At 32.3% G+C, this 9754-nt stretch overlaps 1 pseudogene; it reads right to left on the bottom strand.

The window, feature by feature from the left end:
• Positions 1 to 4623: 4623 nt before the first annotated feature.
• Positions 4624 to 5860, bottom strand: LOC107900269 (transcription factor MYB8-like; annotated as a pseudogene).
• Positions 5861 to 9754: the final 3894 nt, after the last annotated feature.

The raw sequence follows: 9754 nt of genomic DNA, 5'->3' as shown, positions 1-9754 counted from the left end.
GTGTCTTAGGCCGTGTGGACAAGAAATTTGTCAAAATCAAGCCATTTCCTTCACCCATTTCAAACGTGTACTTACAAGCAATATACACATATAATCAAGGCACCAAAACATACCAAAACATGCATAATAAAACCAAATCAATAGGCCATTAATCCATCCAACCAATATGCCATATAGAAACCTCAATCACAATCAAGCAAATATACCTAAACTTGTACATAATTGGCCATAACTCATCTATACACATCTAGTTCAATTCCATATCAAAACATACCATAATTGACCACATTGCAAACATACCATCACTTACCACCTTGGTCATAAAATCATGCATCAACTTGACCATGTTAACACGAAACCACAAGGTATCAAAAGTACCAAAGTACCACAAATTAAAAGCAACATTTACATGCCATAAATATCAACTAGCCATTAAACATAAGTCCACCTATACATGCCATTATAACATTGGCCAAAATATCAAAAAATATAGATATATTTATTGGATATTGTGATAGGTCTCTAATGAGCTTCCAAACCGATCGAGCTTCCGATAAACTATAAAACATAGAAAAGAAAACTATGTAAGCATATAATGCTTAGTAAGTTCGTAAAACATGAACAAAACATACCATTTCATTGTATTACATTAAAATTAAACATGATATAATCCAATAATATTCTTGGCGTAAGCTTAAGCATCAACAACAACACATGTTAGTGCTTTAACACATAACTCAATTAAACTATCACATGGTGAGATAAATTTACATGAACATAGTACCATTGAATCCATACTTTCCATAAGCATAAATATGCATACATTGTACGTTTCCATTTCATACATTTCCATAGGTTCATAATATAGTTGATTGGAACATTTATCGTTCCTTCCCTTTACTTGCCCGTTGAACCATATAGAATAATATTGGATACGCGGGAAAGCTTATACAAAGTGTGCTAAACATATGGTCGAAACAATTTATTTTCCTTTTCCTTTACATCGTTGCTCACTCGAGCCATAAAATGGGTTTGCTCACACAAGCTGACGGTCGGAATGTAAGCTATATGATGCCACTCACACAAGCTGACAAGCTTCCTCAAAAAATGCAAGACCTTAGCCATCAGTAGGACATTTAAGACTAGCACCCGAAACATGGTAACCCTAATGACATGTCATTTGTATCTTATATATTCCTAAGGTTCAAACGGAACTCGATAATCGTCAAAACGTCGTTGGATTTCCATCGTTTCATTACATGATAAGTAGCATAATAACATATATATCAAAATAACATTAAAATGTTATTTAAACATACGAACTTAGCTGGATAACGAAGATGTCGAAACAAAGTCAACTAATCCGAGGCTTTAGCTTTTCCTCCATTTAGATCCATACGAGGTTTATCTTGATCTAAATAAGAAAATTCAACCCATTTAATATTCATACTATTCAATTTAGCTCAAAATTCATACTTTTGCAAATTTACACTTTTTCACCTAATATTTCAACTTCTTTACAATTTAGTCCTTAAGCTCGTAAATAGAAATTTACGCAATTTCATCCACATTTCATGCTAGCCGATTTACCTAGGGACTCATATCCACCCATACAAACCATCATTTCACAATTTTACCATGATATTTTACTACTATTACAAATAAGTCCCTAAATGATAATTTCATAAAAAATCACTTTACAAAACTTGTTTATTTAACAACAAAGACTCATAATCTTTCATTAAACTTCAAGAATCATACAAAGATGTTCATGAAAAACTCTAATTCTTTAATATTTTTTCAAATTAGTCCCTGGGCTTGCTAGATTAAATAAAATTCATTAAAAACGGAATCAAAATCACTTACATGCAAGTAAATCAACTTGGCTGAATGAGGAACCCTAACTTTGGTTATTCTTTTCTTTCAAATTTCGGTGGAGAAGGAACACCAAATTGATGCCTTAGTTTTCTTTAATTTGTTTTATGTTAAATTATTAATTTACAAATTTAACCTTTATCATAACCTTAAAAATTTACTTAGTGTCCATCTTTGTCCACTATATAATAATGGTCTATTTACCATATAAATCCCTTTATAATTAAATTTCATAGCTAATAGATACATTTAACTAAAAGAACTCTACTTTTGCACTTTTTACGATTTAATCATTTTTCTCCTAATTAAGCATGCAAACGTCAAAATTTCTTAACAAAATTTTATACGACCTTACTAACATTCTACAGACAGTAAAATAATAATAAAATAAATATTTACTTGTCGAATTTGTGGTCTCGAAGCCACTGTTCCGATTTCACTGAAAACAGGCTGTTACAATTTAGGGATAAAATGAAGTTTTAGTTGAAATAGTAAATATATTGAAAATGACGGTGTTTTGAGTTCAAATTTCATTAAACGCAATTTTATAAATTTCACATGACTTGAAATGACAAAATATTCAACAATAATTTTTATTATTTTATAAAATGAAGAATTTTCGATAATTAACTTAATTAAGTTGAGACCTGATTGAAGGGTTACAACATAAACACTTTAAATATAATATAGATAAAAAAATTAAGGACTAATTACGCAACCACCAATTGAAACCCGGAGTTTGTGCGTTAATTTCATTGGCGATGGTTAGGGTCCTTCTGTTGTAACCTATGATGACTTGAGAGAAAATGAGTCGGCTTGAGGAAAACGAATCACCCGTGTCGGGAAAAATGATCCAATTGCCACCCTCACGAGGACGTCGAACCCTTTGAAGATGTCAAGAGTAGTTCTATAAGCGTAGCCTAAAGTTGTTATGCCGTAAACAAGGAGACGCAAACCACAAAAGGGGAGAGGAGGGAATACAACATCAATCCACCGAATGCACCGTATCGAAAGTACTTTTCTTTACATCTAAAAAGTTAATTTCTACTCCCGTTCGCTCTTCTCATTACCGCGCAAATTCTATATTCTCATTTACAGTATATATTTATCTGATTTGAAACGTTTATACTGATACATCGTTAATGTCTAAATTTATACATTGAAAATAAATTGAGATAATTAATTTTTTTAACTCGTGATTTTAAATAATTGAAGTGTATAAATAGACTAAAATATCAATGAATGTCTTTTTTAAATTACAAAAAAAGATCGAATTTTTGAAAATTTACGGGAATGAGTTGAAAGCACTTTCTGCATATCGCTAATAAAAGTGCTTTTAGTCGCACTTTCTGCCACATCAGCACTAAAAGTTAAAGCACCAATTTTTGTTTGGTGTTACCTATTAATGTGAAAATAAAACTTACAAAACATGCATTTATATAGACTTAAACTCTCATTTCCCTTATTTTTTTTAAGCAATGTGGGAATGAGATATGTCTATATATAGACTTATGAATAGTTTGTAGCTTGTTCCTAGATAATATGAGATTGCTTTTTCTTTTAACTAACAACATAAGATTAAAGGCTACACTATATTTTATAATTTTTTTTATTTTCATTTCCTGCAATTCCAAACACGGGTAGCCGAAATTATAAGCTAAATAAATTAACAATAGCAAGCAAATCATTTATGCTTTGTTTAATACTAAAATATGACTCTACGATTCAAAAATATTAGATTAAAGTTTTGTGCATAATACCGTATTAGTTATATTTATATAACGTATAAGCCATGTGTATTAGTTTTAAGAAAATAAATTTAAAGTTAAAACTAAATCTCTATTATCAAATTATTAAACAACAAAATGATGTGAATATAATATTAACACATATGTTAATATCTATATAAATGAATTACTAATACTAATGCGTAGAATATATAAAAATTTATAATACTCTGAACAAATAAAAAATAATATTATGAATTGACATCATGAATAAAATTGTAATGAATTTCAACACATCACTTTAAACAAAATTTTATTCAAAATAAACCATAATAACAAATTATGTCAAATATAAATACAACTATCAACATGTAAAAATTTTCTACAAAAAAAAACTAAAACATAAAAGGAAAACATTTGTTACATTATAAATAAAATTTTTAAACTCGGTAAGTAAAAAAAATATAAAATATAGTGTAGCATTTAATTTTATGTTGTTAGTTAAAAGGGGAAGCAATTCCAAAAATGTCTAGGAATAAGCTGCAAACATATTCAAGAGTCTATATATACACATATCTCATATCTCACATTGTTTAAGAAAACAAGATAAATGAAACTTTAGGTCTATATAAATGTTTGTTTTGTAAGTTTTATTTCCATGTTAATAAGTGGCACCAAAAAAAAAAAACTAGTGCTGTTACTTTTAGTGTTGATGTGGAAAAATGCGCTTCTAGTTAGAAACGTTTTACTAAAATCGGCTCATTCCAGTAAATTTTCAAAAAATTAACTTATTTCCATAATTTAAAAATAATTGGCGTTTAAATATATACCCTTACCAGGCATTAAACTAAAAGTCCTAAGTTAATTATTAATATCTGCGTTTACGTTTAGTATATAAATCTATACATAATAATAATTTTTTTAAATTTATAAAAATTTCAAATATTTAATAATTAATTTAACTTTAACTAACCGAATAATCCGAATAAATTTGCAAGAGGATCAAAGACACTACAATCAATGAAACAGGAATGTATTTTCTGATCTGAAATTTTAACCTTACCGAGCAAAGGCGTCCATATCATACACAAATTACACAATTCACCGTTTATATATAAATTTATTCGAAAGGCCACTACTGGAGAGCTAGAAGGTAAGCCCGTGAAAGCTAAGCTTCATTTCATCCAACTTTATTGGGAGAAAATCTCATTTGACCGGCAGGCATGATTAATTTCTATCAGATGAGAAATGATTCAGGGAAATCATCCAACTGCAGTTGATCTTCGTCTGTCCTCAAAAGCTGCAGATACTCTTCGTAAAGCTTCTCTAGAGAATTCTCGTCTTCACTTGCTGGTAAACCAGAGTGGCACTCCAAATGTGAAAGCAGCCCAGTCCCGTTTTCACCATCATTGACATATTCTGACCAAGGGCATTGTATAGCTTCGGTATCTAAAGCCCCTTCCCCTCGTTGGCTCGAAGACGCTGTGCTAAACCTAGTACATTGGTCGAAGCTGTCGTTTCTGGGTAAAAAAAAACTGTAGTTATCCTACTGGGTTTTGGGAGATGGAGTTTGGGTATCACTGCAGGCTCATGTGTTGCATTTGCCTTCTTCGGATTCTGCTTGTTATTGCTGCCTCTGTTGTTGTTTTTCTTCTTCACTTGTTGAACTACTGGCTTTGGTAGTGTCTGGTGGGTATTGGGGTCGATTCCTTGGCTTAGGAGTCTTTTGCTCAGATGGGTGTTCCAGTAGTTTTTAATCTCGTTATCGGTTCGACCCGGGAGCCTTCCGGCAATGAGAGACCAGCGATTGCCGAGAAGAGAATGTAATCTGATGATGAGATCGTCCTCATCTGGGGATATATTCCCTCTTTTAATATCTGGTCTTAGATAGTTCATCCATCTCAGCCTGCAACTCTTTCCACACCTAAGTAGTCCTGCAAGTTCCACAGATTTGGCAAGAAAAAAGAAAGCATTTTAGTTTCAGACGAAGTACTAGTGCCTTGCGGATTTGTGAAAATTGAGGAATTTAGCTACCAGCTTTCATGGGAAGTGATCTCCAGTGACCTTCATCATGAGCTTGAATGTAGTTGACAAGCAATGTGTCTTCTCTTGAAGTCCATTGACCTCTATGCAACCCAACTTTTGAACAACATGGAGACCTACCCATCACTCCCTCTCTTTCTCAAATACTTATCAAGCATTGAAACAATTGGGAGACATGAGAAAGAGAGAGAGAGAGAGAGAGAGAGAGTTTAAAGACCAGGAGTCCCAAAAGCTTGGGGGTGCTGTCTTATCAAACCGTTAAAAGTAATATGGGTTAATTCCATCACATGTCCACAATTATAGTCCAAATTTTAAATTAGTCTCCAAACTTAAAAATATTTTATTTTAGTCATTAAATTATTAGTATCATATTTATCATCTACTTTCATAAATTAGCTATCAACTTGGTTATTAAATGTTAGCTTAGACTGATGTGGAACATTCATAAAACAAGTTGGGTGATATGGTAAGATACGTTGCACTCCCATAAGAGATGTAACACTACTCACCCGATCCGGTCAGCGAACCCAAGTTTAGGGATGTTACAGTAAAATAAGGAACATTCACATGCAAAGATTAGCAAGAAATTTCGTTTTAAAATCGTTAAAACATTTCTAAACACATTTAAAAGCAATCATCAATATATTAAAGCATGTTTAAGATTCCATTGGAAAAAAATCTAAAACATAAGTGCCAAGATTATCCACCAAAATAGGTTTCGCCAAATGACTATCTGCCAAAGATGATATACAAGTTAGTTCGCCAATTTTTCTCGCATATACTCCGCAAGCCATGACCACTCGCTTCCAGATGTGTTTGTCATGTTGGTTCGCCTTTGGACTATATGTCATACCATCTTGATTTCACATAGTCCGCATATTAAATCACGCTTGGATTATCCGCCATGAATGCTCACACAATTACTATCTGCGGCTTTGAACGTACTTGTAATATCCATTTATAAACTTGTATTTATGAAGTTTTCCATGAAACCAAAAATAACTTCACACATTCAAGGCATACATTCAGTTCCATTCAAGCAATTACTTATTATTGCCATACACATGAATAAGCATCATCAACATATATATAAATACCCATAATTTATATCATCAACTATTCACATTCTCAAAGTAGACTTGTATACAATATAAACTTATATACATGCCACTTGACTGAGTGTAAGCTTAAAAGTAAAATCTACCAAAATAGGAACTGGATAGTGTGAGTTGTGTATTAATTCGCCTGCCGAGTTCTACAAAATATAACTATAAGAACATGGAAATTAAACAAAGTAAACATTAAATGTACTTAGTAAGTTCATAGGTTCCTAAACATAAAACTCACCTCACAAAACAATAATATAACTAACTTAACTAAAACACATTTTTCCTTGACAACACATTTCACATGTACAAGGTAAGTGCATCACATTGAATCATGTAACATTTTTCAAGGCATTTTGTACCATTAAAACACAAGTCATTCTATCAAGCATTCCTCTCTTTTTCAAGATATATATATCACCATAAAATCAATGACACCCTTACTTTAACTAGTCAACCCAACAAAAGTTTTTTTTTATGAATAGAATGGATACGTTGGTAACCAACCGATAACACGCCAGTTTGCTCATAAGAGCTATTTCATCTGATAACACACCAGTTTGCTCATAAGAGTTATTCCATCCAATAATACACCAGTTTGCTCATAAGATTTATAATTGGAAATCTGCAACAAATGTTGAACTCTAGTAACATCAAAGAACTTCCTTCATCTTCTTCACATCTTTTTTACAACCCATACAACGCATAATAACCCTATTCGTATGCCAATTGTATCGTTTGTTCATTTGGGCTCCATAAACATATTTGAACATTTCTTTTTACCATTTAATACATTTCCCATCGCTTGTTGAAAAAGTCCCTTTTATGGCCTGAAACAGTCACCAAGGCAGTGGTACAAGAGGTTTGATTCATTTATGACTACTCATGATCTTAAAAGAAGTAGCTTTGATAGTTGTGTTTATTTTAAGAAAAATAGTGATGGTTCATTTGTATATATACTCCTTTATGTTGATGACATGTTGATACTAGCCAAAGGAGAGATAAGAAAGGTTAAAGGGCAACTTAGTAAAGAATTTGAGACGAAAGATTTGAGAGCAATATAGAAGAAACTCGGGATGGAGATTATCAGAGATAGAAAAGCATGTAAATTGTACCTAAGTTAGAAAGTACACATTGAGAAAGTTCTTTGCAAGTTCAATATGCAGAGTGCCAAACTTGTTAGAACTCTATTAGCAGCCCACTTTAGACTTTCATTTGCTTTGTCTCTGCAATCAGATGATGAGATTGACTACACGTCACGTGTTCCATATTCTAGTGCAGTTGGATCTCTTATGTATGCTATGCTTTGCTCACGCCCAAATTTATCATATGTAGTTAGTAGATACATGGAAAATATTGGTAAAGAACACTGGAAAGCAGTTCAATGGATTTTCAGATACTTACGAGGTACTACTGAAGTTTGCTTACAATTTGGAAAAACTAGAGCTGGAGTCATTAGATATGTTGACTCTGATTTTGCTAGAGACATTGATAAAAAAAGAGTCTCTCATAGGGTATATTTTTACTGTTGAGGGTTGCATCATTAGTTGGAAAGCCACTTTACAGACTACAGTTACTTTGTCTACTACTAAAGCTGAGTATATGGCGATTACTGAGGCTTGTAAAGAAGCTATTTCGTTAAAGGGATTTTGATTAACTCAGAAAAGACCTCTAGATCAGTACAATGCTTTGTGATAGTCAGAGTGCCATCTTCCTTACGAAGGAAAAAATGTTTCATGAGAGAACGAAGCACATTGATGTTCAGTATCATTTTATGCGAGATATTATTACTAGTGATGATATTGTTGTGAGCAAAGTTAGTACTCATGATAATCTTGCGGATATGATGACTACGTCACTTCCTATAACCAAGTTTGAGCATTGTTTACACTTGGTTGGTGTTCATTGTTGAATGATACCCCTTTAAGGAGTTTCGTGGAAGAGTTCATGGTGACAAATTATTCATTGAGAATGCATGTTAAGGTGGAGATTGTTAGAGTTGTATGACCTAAATCCCATAACTTATTAAAGACAAACTACCCCATTATGCATAATACTGGACTGGGGTTACGATCAGGGGTGCAGAGCTCGGAGGCCCTCGCGATACGGACCATGCAGTACAAGTAGAATCCGTATAAAATTACACTTCTTCTACTTGACATTGATTAGAATAGAGTTTTTTAACCTTTAAATAGATGTAGCCAAAACTCCTCTTGTATCATTCAATTTTCAACATTAGTGAGTTTCTCCTCCTCTGTCCATAGTTTTTTCCCGAAAGGGTTTCCACGTAAAATTTATGTGTTTTATTTTTCCATTTCTTATTGCTTTGTGATCATTCTATTACCATTATCGATGTCTATTATAACACCCACCTTATGTGCCAGTTTGCTAACATTTTTTATATTCAGTCAAACTCAAACATTTCATAACTAATACAACATTAGCATATGAACTTACTTGGTATAGCAACAAAAGTAGAATATCAAAGATCAATCCGTGATATTTCCTTTTCCTCTGTTATCTACTGGTTGACTTGATTCTTGATCTATATGTTAATACACTTCAATTTATCAATAGAAAAGTTTAAAACATAAGAATTTCAAAATCAAACATACAAGTTAACTAAATAGAGATGCAACAATCTCAAAAATAGAAAATTCATGAATAATAGGCTTTGAAAACACTTACATGCAAAGCCAATTGTTCAAGAATGCTTAAAACTTCTTCTTTTTCTTCTTCTTCAATGAAGATGGTTTCGGTGGAGGAAGATGAGAATAAGACTCTCTTTCCATCCACTAAATATTTCTACTTAGATACTCAACACTAAGTATTCATTACAAGGCAAATACGGTTAATCACCACGTAACACCTTGACCAATTTTTATAAAATACATTTAACTTGGTAGTCAATATTCTTATGATTTAGTCCTTACATCGACATTACTAATCGGTTAACCAAATTACCAAATTAGGGATCAGTATAACACTGTAATGCACTTGTAA

Source organism: Gossypium hirsutum, chromosome D08, assembly GCF_007990345.1.
Source record: "Gossypium hirsutum isolate 1008001.06 chromosome D08, Gossypium_hirsutum_v2.1, whole genome shotgun sequence".
NCBI lineage: Eukaryota > Viridiplantae > Streptophyta > Magnoliopsida > Malvales > Malvaceae > Gossypium > Gossypium hirsutum.
Note: the sequence above shows the minus strand (reverse complement) of the source record. Positions and strands in the feature narration are given on the sequence as shown.